We start from the raw sequence: 16,101 nt of genomic DNA on the forward strand, positions 1-16,101 counted from the left end.
GCTACCACCCTCAATCGTGAGATACGGTTGTAGTAAATATAAATGCCCCAGAATGTGAAGTCGAGCACACAGTAGCCCAGATAGCCGCATTTGTAAGGCATCCAAGATCAAATCGGAAGGCACGGGTTCAGTCCCCCCTCTAGACGCGTGTTTTTCTTCCTGTCTTTATGTAAATTTCAAAATGGTAACTTCACTAACCGTAGTAACAAAAAGCCTAACCATGCCTGCTTTGGCGTTGTAGAGTGCCGGCCTTTCTTGGTTTATACATCCATATATATATATATATATATATATATATATATATATATATATATATTTTACACTATTTACACGGTGGCTATCGCCGAGCTCGCAACAGATGCACGTCAGCCACTCCGTCGTCGTCGATGGTGGGACATCGGGAATTCTCAACTTGTTCGTAACATCACCCCCCTCCAAAGACGACAGTCCCGGTCGCGCTAGGTCACCGTGAATGGATGGGTGCGGTGAAGATGAGATGCGATGCGTGTAAACACTGAAGTCCTTTCAACGGCGAATGACGATGGCGGTCTCCAATGTCGACTGGTCCCCCAACATCGACGCCCACAAGGCCGCGGCGAACCGATGAGGGTGCTGGGAACCGCGCCAGACGAACAGGCTGGGGACACGGCATGGGCGACACGTCTTGGATGGTCACATCTCGTCAGATCTCGGTTCTTGATCGGATTCTCATGGGCTGGGGACACGGAGCGGGGGCATCGTCATGTGCTCATCGCGGCGGGGCTGAGGCTGCCCGACACGGCCCACGTACCCTCGATGTTTGAGTTTGAGTTTGAGTTTGAGTTTATTTTGTTGAAATGGTACATAAACAGGAAAGAAAATGTTGGGCCAATAGCCGAAGCTAGTGGAGGTCCATATACAAATGCGCAAATGCGCAAATATACAAATGCGCCGGTCCCGGAGCGGAGCGATGCTGGGGTCAGGACGGCGAGAAACCCGCACCTCGACCAAACATATTACGTGGCGTAGGACATGAACCATGAGATGAGGATGATGTATTTTACACTATTTACATGGCGGCTATCGCCGAGCTCGCAGAGGCTGCACGTCAGCCACTCCCTCGTCGCCATCGATGGTGGGACATCGGGAATTGTCAACTTGTTCGTAACAATGTATAGATTTTGAGAAGCTGCGACCGGTAGGCAGGTTCGTACGCTTTATTTTGCTTGAGCTCCCGCTTCCTTCTCCTCTCTTTCCCCGCTTTTTCACCACGTTCGTGGACGATTGCCGGCTGAACGCGCTTCCAGTTTTGGCTTCCGGTTTTCGCCTTCACACTTGGCCACGGCTGCGAGCCTGACCGAAGCGTAGCGAAGTGCCAGACCGCACGTCCAATCCTTTTTTTTTTTTTTTCATGCGCGACACATGGGCAGCGAAGTTGTCTCTTTTCCGCTTGTCAAAGTTTTCAGTGCCCGAAGGAGTGGGCACTCGGCAGGTATTCGCGCCCAAGCGCTCCGTGATGACGAATGGCCCGTCAAACTTAGGTAGCAACTTCTGGCCTGCTGCCTGAGTCCCCCGTTGCACCCACCCCTTGTCACCGACACCGTAATGCGGTGTGCAGCGATGTCGGCGATCGTAGTATCTCTTCAGGTTCTTCTGCTCATCTATGGCGTTCCCCCAGGCTTCTCTTCTTATATTGCGGCACACCACCTGCCGATCGACAGGTCGGCCGACTTTGACGGGAGTGTCCAAACAGGCCGTGGCGTCCAACTTCGGAAGTTGCCCGTAAGCGACTTCGTGCGGGGTTTTTCTCGTGACAGATTGGAAGGACGTGTTGACCGAGTAAGCATCGGACTACAGGTGCTTGTCCTAATCGGCTTACCCTTCCTTGTGGGTCTCCACGTTAGGTGCCAGTCGTGCTTCAATCGTCTATTTAGTTCTTTCTGTAAGGCCGTTAGCCGGGGGGTGGTATGAGGGCGCAAAATGGTGTTCGACTTCCGCTCGGTGAAGAAAACAGGGTAGGTGGCGGCTGCGGAAAGTCGTTGAATGGTCTGGCATTAGTTTTTTGGGTATTCCATGTCTCCATTGGAAATTCGTTTTCAGGAACCCGATCACTTGACTTGCAGCTAGGGAGGGCACAACGGCTACCTCGACGTATTTTGAGAGGTAGTCCACGGCGACAATGATATAGCGGTTTCCGTCAGCCATAGTTGTCCAAGGCCCCACGTGATCTATGCCAATGGTGTTAAATACGGCCTCTGGGGGCGTTATTGGGCTGAGTAGGTCTGGCTGACTTACCGGAATTCTCTTGTACCGCTGGCAGACTTCACAACTGGCTACATAAGAGCGAATTTGGCTGTGCATTCTCGGTCACCAAAAGCGCTCCAGTACTTTCCGGAGAGTTGCGCGCTGCCCGATGTGTCTGCCCTCGGGGGAGTCATGAACAGCGCCAAATCTCAGCCATCAACACCACAAGGATTGCAATGACGTGGTGTTCCTCGTTGCGACTTTTGGACCACATGCGGCGATATAGTGTTCCGTTGTGCGAGGAATGAAGTTTGGGTTTTCCGATGAGGTGCTCAGAACGCCAATCATCGCAGTCAGGTCGAGATCGTCACGGTGTGCTTTACTAACGTCTTCCAGCGCATATAGGATTCAACTGTCTCTACGGCGAGACTATGAGAATTCACCAGTGGGGTGACGTGAGAGCGCGTCGGCGAGCTGGTTCAGCACCCCAGGGCGATGGCGTGCGTGGTAGGTGAACTCTTGCATAGTAGTGATCCATCTTACAAACTTGTGCTTAAGATGGCGCTTGGGGAACATCCCCGTCATTGCGGCATTGTCCGTCACAACAGTGAACTTGCGGCCGAAGAAGTAATGCCAGAACTTGTCGTCGATGCTCCAGACAACGTCGAGGCACTCCAGCTCATTCGAGTGGTAATGCCGCTAGGTGTCGGACAGCTTTTGGCTAGCGTACGCCACGATGTGTTCCTTGCCGGATGTATCGCGCTGCATAAGCACAGCCCCGAGGCCAACCTGGCTGGTATCGGTGTGCACTTCTGTCTCCCAGCCTTCGTTAAAATGGCTTAGCACCGGGCAACGGGTGAACTGCTCTTTGAGCGCTTGAAAAGCCTCTTGTTGAGCAGCACCCCAAACATATCTTGCGTCTTTCCTTCTGAGGTCTGTAAGGGGGTAAGCGGTAGAAGCAAAGTGAGGGACGAATTTGCGTAAGTACAAGGCAACGCCAAGATATAGTTGCACTTCTTTTAGGCACGACGGCGTGGGGTAGTTCACCACGGGTGCGATAAGTTCAGGAAGCGGCTCTATCCCGTAGCCCAGGTACGGGATGGAGGTGGCCCCGAATCGGCATTTGTCGCGGTTCAGTCGAAAACCAGCCTTATCCAGATTTAGAAGGTGGTCTTCGGGGTTTGACCCAAGAGCATCTTGGTCTTTCAGTGACCCCAGGACTGAATTCATGGCCGTTTGGAAATTGCTGAGTGCCGTCCGCAATCCGAATGCCATGCGGTTAAATTCAAAAAGTCCTGACGGGGTACGAAAGGCTTCTTGCATTTGTCCCCTTCTGAAATGAGAATTTGCCAGTACCCGGCGCGTAGGTCTAGTGATGAAAACTACTTAGATTTGCGCACCGTTTCGAGAGCGTCGTCGACGCGAGGCAACGGGTATGAGTCCGGTATGGTGAGCTTGTTCAGCTCCCGGTAGTCAACACAGAATCTAAGCGTTCCATCCTTTTTGCGCACGACGACTACGGGAGCAGCCCAACGGCTGGACGAGGGCCTGGTGATTCTTGCGTTGAGCGTCTCAAGAACCTGCTCCTCTATCACGGTTCGCTCCTTTTCGGCATACCAACGTAGCGGTATACAGACTGGCGGGTGATCGCCTGTTGGTATTGAGTGTACGAGGAGGTTAGGGCCGGGAAGCTGCGCTGTGACGTCGGCAAAAAGAGCTTTGTGGCACTCAAGCAAACGGGACAGAGCATCCGCAAAGGTAGATCAATGGCCGGAGAGGTCTGTCCGATGGTAGTGGGGCACAAGTGGACTTGTCACGCTCGATGCGGACCTCCACGTAGTTGGAGAGCAGGTAGTCCGCCCACGGTATGACGTCTGCTGGCAGGTCCTCAAAGACCGGGACTGCCATGAAGGATCTGCCGCCAGCCTCTATTCCTATGGTCAGGTAAAGGGCTCCTACAGGCAAGGCACAGCTCCCGAGGCCATGAAGCGGTGGCTGTGTCCACGGCTTCATAACGTCGTCCGGAGCGTGGCGTCGGTGGATGGCAGTGCGGTCAGCCCCTATGTCAACCTGTGCCGTAACGTCGCCGCTCCCATTAATATGCGCATGAACCACGGGCAGGGTAGGTATTTGGTAGCGTATATGGGGGCGTGGCGCCGAACAAGGGCCAGGGCGCCCGCACGAAAAGCATCAGCATCCCTGGGGCTGAAGCACGCCTTTTCTTGACGTTTACGGGCCGTTCGGTGCAGAACTCGCCGTAGTAGGAAGGGGGGGGGGGGGGGAAGCCTCCGAGTGCCACCGTCCTGCTGTTCTGCAGCCAGACGAATGAACGTTTCTCGGGGCAAATCCGACGGCTGCACAGTCAAAACTGCAGCATGGACAGGGTCTGCCAGGCCATCTAAGACACATTTCCTCGATGCAGGAGACTCAGAAGTGAGGTTACAGGCTGTGAGCAGGCGTAATTTATCATAGATATAAGCGGCAACATCCTCGTCAGGTCCTTGGCAGCGAGCACGCATCTGCATCAGGCAGTCGTCGTGAGCGCCCGACAAATCACCAAACGCGGCTGTCAGTGCCTCGCTCCAGCTTACCCAGGTCGAGTATGAGTGCCCGTCATAAATATTCCGCGCTCTGGCAGCATCGCGTCGACGAGCTTCCGCGAATGACCTCTTGACGTTCTCCGGTGACGCATGGAGAACGGCAAAGGCGTCTATTTTCTGCAGCCAGCACACCGGGTCGTCGCGAAAGCCATGGAGCTCTACGACACCGACATCCACCGAAGACGTAGCCGCCCCACTCAGCAGCGAAGCGTAGACGGAACCGGTGAAGTCTGCAAATCGTCGGGTCAACTCGATGACGGCGTGAAGAAGATCAGCGGTGGTAGGTGCGTCAGGCGGCGTGTTGGCACTCAATTCGCGCCCGTGCGCTCTGCCCACGGACGAAGGGGCTTGAAGAGATGGAACAACTCTGCCGCTTCGAAGTACAGTCCCTGAGGCCGGATCGCCGCGAGGATGAGAGGTTCCGGAGGCGGGCTGCCTGGGCTTTGGAAGTTTGTCGGCTGCGCTATTGTGAGAAACTGCGACCGGTAGGCAGGTTCGTACGCTTTATTCTGGGGTGGTGGTGATGATTTATTAAGAAAGAAGGGAATAGAAAAGAGCTGGGGATATTGTTGAACTCAGTCGGGGAGTTCACCCTCATACAACTCAGTCCAGGGAAGGGAAGGGGGATTTCAAAGGATAGGGAGAGAGAAAGAGGAAGGAAGGAAGAGAGTGGGGCACAGTCTATGTAGCGTTCGTTTCGTCCAAGGTGCGACGGCTACAAGCGCTGCACTAGTCCTGTCACAACTAGGAAGATGAGGAGGTGCTGGAAGACCTCCCGTCGTAAAGCGTCCGATCCCGTGGAGAACAGGAAGTCTTCCAGCTTGTGGCTTGGTACACCGAGTCGCTGGAATGCGGTCCGCAGTTCCTCTCTCGCGGTGTCGTGCTGGCGGCAAGAGCACAGTAAGTGCTCGAGCGTCTGTCGACGCAGGTGGGGGACGCTTTATTCTGCCCGAGATCCCGCTGTCTTCTCCTCTCCTTCCCCGCTTGGCTTCTGTTACACCACCTTCGTGGGCGGTTGCCCACTGAACGAGCTTCCAACTTTGGCTTCGGATTTTCACCTTCATATATATGTATAAATCTAGAGAAAGATAAACTCACAAAGCGCGCAGAAATAGTATAAGTAAAGAGTCGGATACACAGCAAGAACAATAACAAACAATGTTCACTTACGTAGCGGCAACGGGACTTGCCTTCATCAGAGTAAAGTTACATGATTTTGCTGTCGCAAACATTTTGAACACATTTCTTATATAGGTTTGCATAAAACTGTGAGAAGGAGCGGAAAATGTTTCGGAAAAGGAGAGTGGGCATACAGTCAGGCTACGCCTATGTTACAACATCAACCAGCAAACAAACAAAAAAAGAGGGAGGGGGGGGGAGCGAGAGAGAGAAAAAGGGGTCGTGTTAACAATGCAGCGTTCAAGGTTGCACCATGACGGGTCAACGTATGCCGCGCGGGCTGCAAGTTCAGACAATGGGGGAAACTGGACAACCGCGGCTTGAAAAGAAAGGGAAGAGTATACAGTAAGGTATTCAGTGGATGGGGAGACTGGTTCGGGGGGAAGCGAAGATGGGTGTGCCCCCCGCGGATGAAGAGAATAGATAGGGGACACAAAAGAGCATTTCACAGAAGCTAGCAATGGAACAGGAAATAGGTAGGGTCACAAAAGGTTAAACATGAATAGATAACAAAGAGTTAAACATTCTTAAGTGGTGGTGGGAACGAGGCCTCCTTCCCCAGGACAAATGGCATTGTTGAGCCGCATTAGACTAATAAATCTGCTGTATTAGGAGAGTTTCTGCCAATTCTGATGGCAAACTCGAGGGTAGGAATAATGAACATAGTTATAAAAATTATGAAGCCGCTAATTTTAATCGAGGGATAAGCACGTTAGTTTTCCGTAACTTTCATTAATTCCAAGTGTGGCTGACCCAAACTTATAAATGAGATAAGATTCCCGAACCTCGCGGTCGTGGTGCGTTTTGAAGGCGGATTCTAAAATCGTTGCTTTAAGATGTTCAAATGCATGCCCGGGACTGTTCACATGTCTTGACAGGGGCAAATAAGGGCAGCTTTTTGCATGAGAGCGGTGATTATTGAACCGTCTTCGGAAGGGCGTTTCAGTTTGGCCGATATATTGTTGCATACAAACAGTGCACTCTAGAAGATATACGACATTAGCGGAGTCACAGTTAAAGTTACCTTTTATATTTATGTAGTAGTCTGAAGCCGTGCTGGTGGCGCGCTGTGTAGTGGTCATGTGTGGGCATACTTTACATCGGGGGTTTATTGCAGGGCATGCAGCCAGTAGTTGCCGGTCGGTTGATACGAGAGTTAGTAAGAAAGTCACCTAAATTCTTATTACGCCGGTAGACAACGCGTGGTGGTTCGGGGAATATGCTTTTTAAGCGGTCACTTTGCATTAGGATATCGTGATGTTTTTTTAGCACGGTTGACACTCTTGGAGCGGAGGATGAGTGGGTTAAAACTAAGTTAGTTTGCGGGTTCCCGTTCGGGGCTTTTTTCTTACAGATTTCGTTACGGTCTAATTGGTTGGCTGGCACAATAGCTTCGTCGATAACTTTTTCCGGGTATTTTTTATTCAGGAGGGCGGTCTTGAGTTCTCGACAGTTTGAGTCAAAGTCGGCTTGGTTTGAGCAAATTCTCCTAAATCGGTGGGCTTGGCTGTAAGGTATTGCTGTCGTGCAGTGTCTGACATGGCTACTTCGGAAGTGCAAATACTGCCGCGTGTCTGTCGGTTTTCTATACAGTTTAGTTTGAAGCCGACCTTGGAAGGTAGTAACGGTGACGTCCAGAAAGTTTACACTGTGTTCCGAATAGGAATGAGCAAGGGAAATACTAGGATGGGCTAGGTTAAATGCCTCAATTAAGGTGAGGAGCTCCGCCTCACCGTGTTGCCAGATCATGAATATGTCATCAATATACCTTTTATAGTGCATTGGCTTTATATTTTGGGTGTCAAGAAAGTTTGATTCGAGGTGAGCCATAAAGATATTAGGACCTAACTAAGATATTAGGACCTAACTACACGACCCCTTTTTCTCTCTCTCGCTCCCCCCCCCCCCCCCTCCCTCTTTTTTTGTTTGTTTGTTTGTTGATGTTGTAACATAGGCGTAGCCTGACTGTATGCCCACTCTCCTTTTCCGAAACATTTTCCGCTCCTTCTCACAGTTTTATGCAAACCTATATAAGAGATAAGTTCAAAATGTTTGCGACAGCAAAATCATGGAACTTTACTCCGATGAAGGCAAGTCCCGTTGCCGCTACGTAAGTAAACATTGTTATTGTTCTTGCTGTGTATCCGACTCTTTACTATATATATATATATATATATATATATATATATATATATATATATATATATTCAGAGGCAATGCTAGGAGACTTAGAGGACGACGTTTATTCGACGAGCGGTACCCTGGCCAGAGCAGGATCAACCACGATGGCGATGATGGCGCGTCCGAGAAAGACGACGAGCGACGAGATGATGATGGACGCACCCAATGCAGCGACGACGACGAAACACGAAGGCGGTATTGGCCAGTCATAATACTGAGCTATGGCCTGATGACGGGACATTTAAAATTCGCGCTTACAATATATATATATATATATATATATATATATATATATGGCCACACTAATTTAAACCATCGAGAAGCGTAGGCAACGCCGGTCATTAGCCATGAATGGGTATGTGCCACACAAGCCACAAGCTGCGCTGTCATACACAGAGGAGAGGCAGCAACTCCCGGCAGTCGCATCGCCATCGCTAAGACGAAGAAGACCTTGCGTCTCGTTGGCTCTCTCCCTGAACTGACTGAACAGCGCGACTTGGGGGTTCGGTGCTAGCCTTCCCGTCGAATGAACAAAGCCAGAAAACCTACTTATATTATATAGTAGTCCCTAGTTAAGGCCAACTCGGATATCTCGTGAAATCGAATAGGTCGAAACTTTTTTTCATCGGACATTTACCTCCAATAGGTGCTACTTATTTTCCCCTCTTTATCTCCCTTCGGGGGGCGGCGGATATCTTGAAATGTTGACAAACAGGACACAAAGCAAAGTCGGCTACATGCAGCTCATAAGGCCTCCGTTCGAGGGCTTAGCAACAAGTACGTGCCGAACGCAGTCGTGAACAGCACATTCACGCGCAGTACGCGCTGTTCAATGCCGATGGTGCCGTTACGGGAACGTTTTCCTGCACCTACATCGTTGAGATAGATGTGGACGACGCAGCTGATCATTCGGACGATAAGAAGCCTTGAGAAGTGCCTACAACGGCAGCAAGAGGAAACATGCTGCGCCAGGTAGAATGTAGCGGTGGCTACCAACACTTGATGCGACGCATTGAGCAGCTAGAGAACGCTCTTCTGAGGCCAGACACAAAACCGCCGAAGAGGCGAGCATCACGCAGTTCTTTCCATCCCAATAATAATATTACTTTTTTTGCCAATTCTCCCACATTTATTACAAGACCTCCACTTTGAAGCGGAGGTTTTGTTACCACCACTAGCCTTTACTTCAGTGAGCTGGTTACAAATTTTGGGCACTTCGCCTACCTCGAAACTCGGCTGTTTCAAAAGTTTCCGCACATTTTACGACTTCATCTTAAGGAGGGATACATGTATGGAATGTGCACATATTTCGTTCGTATATTTACATCTTACACACTAAACAGCAATCTAACAACCATACCGGTGCAAGCTATCAGCGGTATAAAAAAACTCATGACCAAGGCATTCCGCAAAGCGGTATTCCATCAACCAGCAAAATTTCTATCAATGAACTGAAGGAGAGAGAAGCAGAAGTGACGGCTGTGATGTAGCCCGGCAACAAAACATGAAATGAATGGAAGCTAGAAGGTAATACTCACTAGACGAAAATCGGTCCGCTGAACATCAAGAAACACCCTGCATGTGCACACTTCCAGCTTGCAACCGATGCGTTTCGCGCCCTTAGCACCAGGAGCTTTGCACTAACGTCAGCCAGGCAAAACTATTTAAACATGTAACCGTGGCTCGAAAGGACTTATCTTATCTCAGCGCGACTCCACTTACATTAAAAACCCTTCAGCGCCTCCTAGATTACTTATCTATGTACGTTACAACTACCCAGCGCATTGTCAAGCAGCTGAATACAATACGTCTGTTGAATGCAATAAGGGGAGGATTCCCCTATACCGGGACCGCGTATTGTCAGATTTATCGGGTTACGTCCATACGCGTAATATTTGCAGAAGGCGATATCGGTCTGAGAACAAGGTAGATGCCACGACGAAGCATCAGCCACATGACGTCGGGCACGCCAAGGGAATCCCAGCACGCGACCTTGGAATATTCTCGACGCGCCATACTCTGGCAATATACGCGTGGCTCGGCAATTGCTGCCCTGGTGCATGAACCTTTAGCAGTTTCGCTAGTACTTGCTCGCAGCCGCTTTTAGAAACGGCTCACACCATTTTTTAGTTCTAAAATATGACTGCATTTCTCTTTTTAATCATTATCACCACCCTGCCTACCCCATTTAATGCCTTTAAGTTTTCGCGTGTAGCACAGCCCGCCCAAATAATGTCATTTGGTATCTTAAGGCCTTAAACACTTAATGTCATTTCTTATGTACGTGTGGAACGGGTATAACTTTTGTATCCTTGCAGCCGTAGCACTAGGCTTTTCATTACAGATACCGACATTACATCGCCACGATGAAACCCCCGTTCTTAAGTACTGGAAAATGGCACTGTTACAAGCGGGACTTCATTAAAAGCCGAGTCAGCCTCTTGTTTTTATACTGCAGTAGGGACCGTAAAAAGCTTTGAATAAAGTGATTTTGTTATAGTGGGAGTTCACTGTAATGCTCCCAAACCCATAGAGTCAAGGCGAATACAAATTTTTTCATTGCACATATCTTAAGTTACTTTTACTTTGGCGTTGCAGTATCCCCACAGAATGTGTTTACTCACCCCCTGGCGATTACTGGGTTTAATATTTCTGCCAACTGTTTTCTTCCCCATTAATTCCGTTCAACAGCGTTAAGTGCACAAACTCTGCAGCTTTGAAGATTGTAAACTAATACTGGTATTTCGTTCCCTGGTATCACTTGTCACTTTGCACCAAACACAACAAATATTACAGGAGTCGGAGTGCTCCTTCTGTGCACGTATGCTGTTTAGAACCTTTTTTTTTCACGCATTCACGATGTTCATTGACTCACTGGCGGCAGGGTTGGATTCGAGATGGTGTTGGATCGAATCCAGTGGGAGGCAGTCATCACCCACTACCAGCGGCGACTCAGCCCTTGCCGATACACACTGTGTCTGTTGCAGGCACTCAACAAAGTCTTTCTTCCTTCCTTCCTTCCTTCCTTGCCGATGGCTTCATTGCTGTGCGTCTGAAACCATAATACAAAAAACCACATGGACTGCTCAGACAACCCCGTAGCAAGAAAACTAGCAACGACAAAACAGTTAAATGAAACGTACATTTTATTGCTTTTTCCTTCGCACTCATGATCTACCTTACTTTCAATTGTTCGAGCATGAGTTCAAAAAATAGCAATGTGTATAGAGCTGCGCAGTAAGCACGAGTTCCCAAAGTCAGCTTTGTTGGCAGTGTTAGCAGAATTAGAAAGATAAAAAGCTGCATAGAGTTTTCTTTTTTTTTTTTTTGCTTTCACCACTATGGAAATGCTGCACTAAACTGGCATGTGTCAGAAGCACGCTCAGTTGACCACAGATTACCCAAAACCTCCCCCAGCAATATAATACGTTATCGTGAGCGCTTCAGTGCCTTCGACGAGGCAGGCTGGCCTAGGTAGACCTAAGAATTCAAAGACAACTGAACCGCCTCAGGGAAAGGCTGTCATGTGCTAGAGAGAGAGATAGGGAAAGCAAAACCCCAGCTGTCATCACAACATGAAGGTGTCGTCACAACACATTGCTTTATGCAATGAAAATGCTAGGTGTGCATCCACAACGTGCAGGGAAAAAAAACACGGACCTCGATATGGCAGAATGAAAAGAAAAAACGTGCATGGGTTTTTTTCCTCACCGGCTGGTGCCAGCTCAGCCACATCAGCAGCACTGCATCATTATCAGCAGCAGACACCGAGCACACATATCTGCCATCTTTACAGAATCCGGCCTAGAAATCCTAATTTTGTGGGCAAGCATTCCGGCCACTGGCGACATCCTGCGATACTCCTTTCTGACCCTGGAGCATGTCCATACTGACCCAAACAATGTTTTCAGATTTATCTAGCTGGATTTGTTCAAAATGTGCGGTCGCATCCGGTTATCTTAACTGGTGTTTTAAAAGCAGTGTGCCTGTTTACGCCCATCACATGACAAGTCAAACAATATTTGCTTCATAACTAAATTACCGTATTTTCGCACGTACAACCCCCCCTTGCATATGATCCGCACCCCTTATTTCAGCCCACCAGAAAAGGAAAAAAAAAAGAAAAAGAAATTCTCACGTATTGCTAGCACGTTTGATACAGGAAAGGCTGCACCAAAGCTACTGCTCAAGCAACACATCACATACTATGTAGACAGAAAAAGTGTATATTTAGCAAGTAGAATACACTGACTGGAAGGCGAAAGTCACAATTCGCTCATACTTGTTTTTTCTTCCTTGTCTTCGTATGTTTCGCACAATCGCTGCCATGGAAGGCTTAGTCAGTGTTACTGCGTAAGAGCTTCACGGCACAACACGCATTGCCGTGATACTGCACTAAAGGAAAAACCTTGCGTATTATCTCCACCCCTACTTTGTCACTGAAATTTTCGCATTTTTGGAGCGGGTTATATGCGCGAAAATACAGTATGTCCCCCTGCTGTCACTAACTTGACTCTTCTTGTTTGATTGACCATGTTCTCGATCTAACTCAAAGGTTCAGGAATGACGAGTGTTCCGAGATAAGTGTGTGCAGAACAAACACCATGGCTTTCAATTTGCTGGCACTTCACTGTGAACATCACTTTTTCTTCATTTACTCAAAAAACCTTCCGTTCTTTGCTACACGACAATACCTTGTTTCTTGGTTATGGGGCAATTCTAACAGGAGCGCTGTAGTAGATCGAGCCTTTTTGTCTGTCTGCTGTAGGTCATGCGTCACACAGGGGTAGCAGCAGGTTCTCAGACCTGTGAGCAGCCTCTATCGACGGATCTGTGAACCGCCAGCCAGGTGGTTGCCAGACTCACTGATACAGGGCACAGTGGGGCACAGTAAGCGTCCCCCAAATTCCAACGAATATCTTATCCCTAGCGACTGCATTCCTTGGGCAGGAGAAAGCGATTGCAAATGTGTAGTCATGCTGCTGACCGCTGTGCTAATTCTCCTAGCGCAACAAGTGCTTCCCATACCTTGGTTTTACGCTTTACAATAAAAGTTTCGGTTGATTTCAATCCCTTAGTACCTCTATTAACTCTGCCGATTCCTCTCCCACCTTTAATTGGCCTTAGGTTACCTACTCGCGTACAAGTCAGCGAAGCGTTGCATGTGCGCTTGTGTGGAGCTACTTCGACTTCATGTACTTTACTAAGCTTGATACAAACTAACAAACTAAAGGCACATGCTTCCAGGCACACACCGTGTCGTGACTTAGCTTTGACTGAGCAAACAAATCGCCATGACCGGTCAGCCAATTGACACTGACGGAGGGTCAGTGAGCCACGCTAGCCAAACCTGCTCGAGCAAGTGTCATATGAAACTCATCAGAAACTCAGCAAGGAGGATGCAGTGAGAAAAAAGCACTTCAAAATTGATTTTTCTATTAAATAAAATCACGTAAACGCACAAAGAGTGGTTGAAACATGGCCTAGGGACTCCAGACTACAATTTGCGCAAGTAATCCTACCACAACGTTTACCACTATAGCTACCACTACCACTACACTACAACGTTTACCTACCTACCACTACCACTACCTTTAGTGACCCAGGCCTCTGTTTATAGCAGAGCAGCTGGAAAGGATGCTTACGGATTATCCGGCCATTCCCACTTAACGAGTTTCTGAAAATTTTTTCTTCTGGGGCATTGCAAAAAGGCTGACCGCCATAGTAAAGGCAGGCATTAAAGTCTTGCGAGCATAACTGGCGACTGAGAAATAGTTATTGGTAGTCATTATTTGAAAACAGCCCGAGTTTATGGATGCTTCCCATGTCAATCGATTCCCACTTATTCCTTTGCGTTTCAACCCAATACAAAACAAACTTACCATATCACCCTTGCCCATTTCGTTCTTTAGTAACCTTACGAGTTGGAACTCGGGTGGCTAGGTTTTGGAATAGAAATAACTTTCCACAGCCTTTAACCTCGTTCCTAAATGCCTCGTCTGTTTATCCGAAGAATCGTGCCAGGCATATCTACAATGTCTCTATTCAATTTCTCAAGTACTCAATTTCTGGTGATGCAGATTGCAACCTGGCCCTGCCCCCTAGAATTAGCTGTTTATTTTCGAGAGGAGGTGGGTGGGGGGGGGGGCTGTTGACTCGGCCAGTGTTGGTGTCCTGCATATCCAATTTACAGGTTGTTTTCGACGCTGCTGGTTCTTTGACAGCGTTTGGCAACCGTTTCCCGAACATACTTTTTCAGCACTATTTTTTCGTCTTTCTGCACAGGGACGTGCATGAATAAACGAACTTTTACAATTCAAGGTAAAAATCAGACAACTCACGGTTCCCCACGGCCCCCTGCTCAGATTCATTTGGGTATACAGAGTGCACCTATATTTATTTATTTATTCTATACTGCAAAGTTTCACAAAAAGGAAAGAGAAAGTAACACTATACTATTTCTGTGCTACGCAGCTTTGCCGAAATATTCATTGTTCCTCCTCTAGGGAGCATGGCCTGAGCCACCGTTGCACAGCACTACCACCCATCAGTCATTACTGGGCTGTTCCACCTCGACTTTTTGTGCTGCTAAGTAGCAACGGGAAGTTATTCATTCTATGCCTTCCTAGCGGTGGCTTGATGTCCTACACTCCCAAAACAACATCTCCTGGTAACTGGGGTGCCTGATAGGCTAGAGACGTGTGTACCAAATGAACTTAAGATGGTATTTGCGAAAGCAAAGTTGTTGCAGGAACGAACGCGACGCAATGGCACTAATGAATTGCTTGCATACGAATACAGTGGTTTGGGTGCTAATCCCCCAACGATCTACCTAAGGGCTTTGGAACACCGGGGTATGTTCCTTCAAGCCTCAATATGCCCACTAACCCAGCTTTGTTTCCCTTCGGGCCAAGTTTATGAATGCTTCTTCCTTCTTATTGCTGTTACCTACCTCTCAAAGACGAATAGAAGGCTACGCAATGAACGTGTGAGCCACTTTAAGCCGCACTTACGGTGACTGTGTGCAGAAAATACCTAGGCGCTCCCCTTGGTGTACCTGATGCACAGGAATGCCACTAAGGGATCGAACTCTCAGGCTGGCCTTAGGTACCCTGTGTCGTAGGCTTCCACACTAGCACAGCAATGTCAGCCTCAGGAATTCGCGAAATTAAGAGCCGTACGTGCGCCTCATTTTAAGTAGATGACATCCCAGAAATGTCAAGGCTTCGCAGTAGTCGTTCGTTTCGCATACAGAAATTCAGACCTCCTTCAAAATCTGTGAAGTAGTTGGAGTAGGCGTTGATAACGTTAAAGCTTAGTTCAAGCCGCGGCATATTTCATTAAAAAAGGGGGAAAGGGTTAAAACAGGACATGTTTGCCGCGTTTGCACACAGACCGCTCTGACTATCGCTGTTCGCGCTTAATTTGCAGTAGCGCTTTTCCAACGGCTGAGGTACTCACGCGCAATGCGACTGGTGCACGTCTTTGTGTTTATGGCTCGCCGTATTTACGTGCTTCGTGTGTCGGGCTATGTCACGCCGCAAAAATTCACTAGGAAATACTTGTTGCTCACCTTGCGTTGAACAACGCCCTGCACACGCCCTGCTGGACGTATTGCTTGTCTGTTAGGTGATAACGGACTGGCAAAGGGTTCTGCCCAAACTTCAACCGTTTACACTGCGCTGGTTGGGCTCTGCGCCACAGAACAGGTCTGCGCCATCAAGAAACAACTGCGGCCTTTTAAAATCTGTTGTCTCCCATGTGACCTGGACACATGGCAGACAACAGATTCTAAAAGGCCGCAGATCCATGCATGGCCACAGGTTGGCCATGGATCAGCCAACGAGGCTGAAGCAATTCTTGTTCAATTTTAACGCCTCAGTTTCTTACTTGTAGATGGCGAATATGATGCAATATT

At 48.6% G+C, this 16,101-nt stretch overlaps 1 long non-coding RNA gene across 1 annotated transcript in view; it reads right to left on the reverse strand.

Annotated features, from left to right (window-relative positions):
- The window catches only part of LOC144158960 (uncharacterized), a 33,734-nt gene extending 23,867 nt beyond the window's left edge, over positions 1–9,867 (reverse strand). The window contains exon 1 of the long non-coding RNA XR_013320212.1: positions 9,722–9,867. This is a non-coding gene — a long non-coding RNA (uncharacterized LOC144158960). The remainder of the gene's footprint in view (positions 1–9,721) is intronic.
- Positions 9,868–16,101: the final 6,234 nt, after the last annotated feature.

This window comes from Haemaphysalis longicornis, unplaced genomic scaffold (assembly GCF_048455015.1).
Source record: "Haemaphysalis longicornis isolate Haplotype H1 unplaced genomic scaffold, Haemaphysalis longicornis Haplotype H1 scaffold_10, whole genome shotgun sequence".
In the NCBI taxonomy this organism is placed as follows: domain Eukaryota; kingdom Metazoa; phylum Arthropoda; class Arachnida; order Ixodida; family Ixodidae; genus Haemaphysalis; species Haemaphysalis longicornis.